The sequence below is a fragment of the Trachemys scripta genome, chromosome 3 (assembly GCF_013100865.1).
Source record: "Trachemys scripta elegans isolate TJP31775 chromosome 3, CAS_Tse_1.0, whole genome shotgun sequence".
Lineage (NCBI taxonomy): Eukaryota > Metazoa > Chordata > Testudines > Emydidae > Trachemys > Trachemys scripta.
The window spans coordinates 105450801-105454903 of NC_048300.1; the positions used below are offsets into that span (position 1 = coordinate 105450801).

General features: G+C 44.6%; 1 pseudogene; it reads left to right on the forward strand.

Moving 5' to 3' along the window:
* Positions 1-977: 977 nt before the first annotated feature.
* LOC117875493 lies at positions 978-3686 on the forward strand (annotated as a pseudogene).
* The last annotated feature ends 417 nt before the right edge of the window (positions 3687-4103 follow it).

Genomic DNA, 4103 nt, shown 5'->3' on the forward strand with positions numbered 1-4103 from the left:
CTATAAAGGGAAGGGTAACAGCCCTCCTGTGTACAATACTATAAAATCCCTCCTGGCCAGAGACTCCAAAATCCTTTTACCTGTAAAGGGTTAAGAAGCTCAGGTAACCTGGCTGACATCTGACCCAAAGGACCCATAAGAAGACAAGATACTTTCAAATCTTGGTGGGGGGAAGGCTTTTGTTTGTGCTATTTGTTTTTGGGGGTTGTTTGCTCTTGGGATTGAGAGGGACCAGACATCAATCCAGGCTCTCCAAATCTTTCTGAACAAGTCTCTCATATTTCAAACTTGTAAGTAAACAGCCAGGCAAGGCGTATTAGTTTTTATCTTTGTTTTCTCAACTTGTAAATGTACCTTTTTGCTAGAGTGTTTATCTCTGTTTGCTGTACCTTTGAACCTAAGGCTAGAGGGGATTCCTCTGGGCTCTTTAAGTTTGATTACCCTGTAAAGTTATTTTCCCTCCTGATTTTATAGAGATGATTTTTACCTTTTTCTTTAATTAAAAGCCTTCTTTTTAAGAACCTGATTGATTTTTCCTTTGTTTAAGATCCAAGGGGTTTGGATCTGTATTCACCAGGGAATTGGTGAAGAGACTCTCAAGGCTACCCAGGGAAGGGAATTAGCATTTTGAGAGTGGTGGCAGCGGACCAGAGCTAAGCTGGTAGTTAAGCTTAGAAGTTTTCATGAAGGCCCCCACATTTGTACCCTAAAGTTCAAAGTGGGGAAGCAGCCTTGACAAAGACCAACTAGGTGGTTGCCTAGTGCACCAAGATTTGGGGGCACCAAAAAGCAGTGCCCCCAATTTTTTTTACAGCGTTCCTGTGCTGGGCTGCCAGCGGAGCGCTGACATGTGCGGCTCAGACTCCCTCTCCCAGAGCAGCGGCTGCTCCATGCAATTATTGTCATTGCCGGCGGGGGCGCCGGCGGCTGGGCAGAGATCCGCAGCTCCACTTAGCACGCTTGGTACGAGCCTGGCGATGGGCGCGACAGCAGGACTTCGCGAGGAAACGGGCGGCTGCCTCCTGGCTCAGCCTCCACGGTCAGCCCCAGCCGGGGGCACAGAGAACAAAAGAGTCTCGGGCAGCGGTCCGGTGGAGCGGAGGAAGAAAGAGGACCCTGACACCCATGCGTTGGGCAAGGTAAGCGCTTCCCCACAGCTCAGCCTTGGGCGCCTGTGCTCCTGCTCCCCTTGGTCCGTGGCTGGTCCGTGCTCCTGCTCCCCTTGTGCATGGGCAGCTGGGGAGGACGGCAGCCTGCAGAGCTAAGCTGCCCCAGTGCCCGCCCCCTCCCTGCCCCAGCCTCTGTCATGCCCGGTATCTGAGTTTTAAGCCCTGCTGCTGTGTTATGCCTGCAACAGGCAGGCCTAAGCCTCTGAGTGACCCCCATAGCAGCTGCCTGAAAAAGTGCTTGGGGGAATCACGCAGAAGGAGCGTGATATTTGTTTGAGTTCTTTCTTCATGGAGGCTGCGCTCTACTTGGCACAGGACTGCAGTCTCAGCAGGACTCTAGGCCAAGCACCTCGCCTCGGTTTGTAGACTTGTAGTGCATCCCTGACACCAGGCTCAGTCTGGCACCGCTACCCCTCACCAGTGCCCAAGAAACAGTCAAAAAAGTTGGATGGACTGGTTAGGTTAGGTTAGGTTAGTTGTCATGCTGTTGCTTGGCCAGTGTAGAGACCACTGAATGCATAATATTCCTCTATGATGTTCTGTCCTGAGCAAAATTGGCATATTATGAGGTAGTGCCTGTGAGGGACAGGTGTCTGTTTATGTCATCCAGCCATCATGTCTTAGGTCTTCTGTGGGGGGCTTTTCCATCCTGCTTTCATTGGATCAAAGTCAAAGATTATTCTCACAGGGAAGTTAGTAGGCATTTAGAGCAGATGAGCATACCACCACAGAGAGCACTTGGCAACCATTTGAGAGTATGTGACCTATTTGGTTAGAAAATGGAACTTTTCTTTTAAATTGAGTTTGTACTATTTGATGTTTTTAATCATTTGGAGGTGCATGGCTAGTTGGACAGAATGGGTTCTGCATCACTCCCAGTCAGATTTTGATATGAAGGAAGGAAGTATACATGACTAAGAAGGGTGTATTTCTGATTACAATCAACATTGCTTAATTTTAAGGTAAAGTCATCTTGATCTCTTAATCAATATTGAAAAGTATTGGCAGCAAATACTAAAATGTCTGATTGCTTTGGTCAGAGTTCTTGGTGTGCAAAACCTGGCCTTTCGGGGAACACATGAAAAACTGCACGCTTCTGGTAATGGGAACTTCCTCAAATCTGTCGAATATCTAGCTTTGTTTGACCCACTTATGGATGAGCATCTTCACAGGATTAAGGACCAGGAGATGCATGTACTTTACCTATGGAAAGACATACAGAATGAGCTTATTCAGCTTCTATCCAATGCCATCAAACAAAAAATCCTAGCATCTGCTCATGCTGCAAAATACTTTTCGATCATTCTAGATTGTATACCAGATGCAGGCCACGTTGAACAAATGACCATGATCGTTCAGTTTGTGGATAGGCCTACTTCAGAGACCGAGAATGAGACTGAATCAGTATGCATAAAGGAACACTTCTTGGGATTTGTGTTGCTTATGGAGACAACTGGAGCTGGTATGACAGAAACTATTCTTCACCAGTTATAAGAGATGTCACTGCCTATAGAAACTTGCATTGTCAAGGCTACGACAATGGGAGCAATATGAAAGGGAAAGAAAATGGTGTCCAGCGAAGAATTTTAGATATTAATCCACGAGCCTTTTTCGTTCCTTGCAGTGCACATTCATTGAATTTGGTTGTTAATGATGCTGCAAAGTGTTGCTTGGAGGCAACTGCCTTCTTTGATTTAGTTCAATGTGTGTATGTGTATTTCTCAGTTTCTACACATCGCTGGGAAGTTCTAACACGCCACATATCTAATCTCACAGTTAAACCATTGAGTGAAACAAGATGGGAAAGTCGAATCGATGCCTTGAAACCTCTTCGCTATCAGCTTGCTGACATCTATGATGCTCTGATAGACATCTATGAAGACACTTCTCTAATAGGATCATCTGGCAATACGTCACAGTTGATGCAAAGGCTCTTAAAAAAGCCGTTTCAAGTTTCTTGTTTCTCTTGTTTTATGGTATGACATATTGTTTGAGATCAACATGACTAGCAAACAACTTCAGGCAAAAGAATTCGACATATGTGATGCCATTAATCAACTTGGAGAAACCAAGAAGTTTCTTGTGGGCCGCAGAAGTGACGCAGCCTTTGAGAAAACATTGGTAGATGCAGGTGAACTTGCGGAGGAGTTAGATATACCGGCACTTTTTGAACCAGATCCAATCCATATTAGAAAGAAGAGGAAGCAGTTCACATATGAAGCAGACGACGAACCTATTTATAATCCGAAAGAAAAATTCAAAGTGAACTTTTACTTTGCAGTCATTGACACAGCAGTACATTTGGTTAAAGAAAGATTCACATTGATGCAGCAAATTAGTTCAGTATTTGGCTTCATATATGATGTTTACAGTTTGCAAAATAAAACACCAAAGCAAATTATGGAACATTGCTTGAATCTGGAGCAAGCTTTGCAAAATGGTGAATCCAAAGATATTGATGCCTTTGACTTGTGCAGTGAATTGCAAGCTATTGCAAGACGAATCCAAAGGAGTTAATCACCTCAAGATGTATTGAACTTCATATGGGAAAATAAGCTGACAGATAGTGTCCCTAACACAGTTATTGCTCTTTGCATCCTCTTGACTCTCCCAGTGTCTGTGGCCAGTGGTGAGCAAAGCTTCTCGAAGCTCAAGTTGATAAAAACATACATGTGAACATCAATGTTGCAACAAAGACTTGGGCTATCTATCTTGTCAATAGAACATGACATTGCTCACAGCATTGACTTGGAGGAACTTGTTTCTAAATTTGCTAAACTTAAAGCGCAGAAACATAAATTCTAAATTATAACATGTTACTCTGTGACCGTGTATTGTGTATAATGTATGTATTTTTGGGGGGAGGGGCGGAAGGTGGAAGTTTCGCCTAGGGCGCAAAATATCCCTGCACCGGCCCTGAGGCCTATGCTGCAT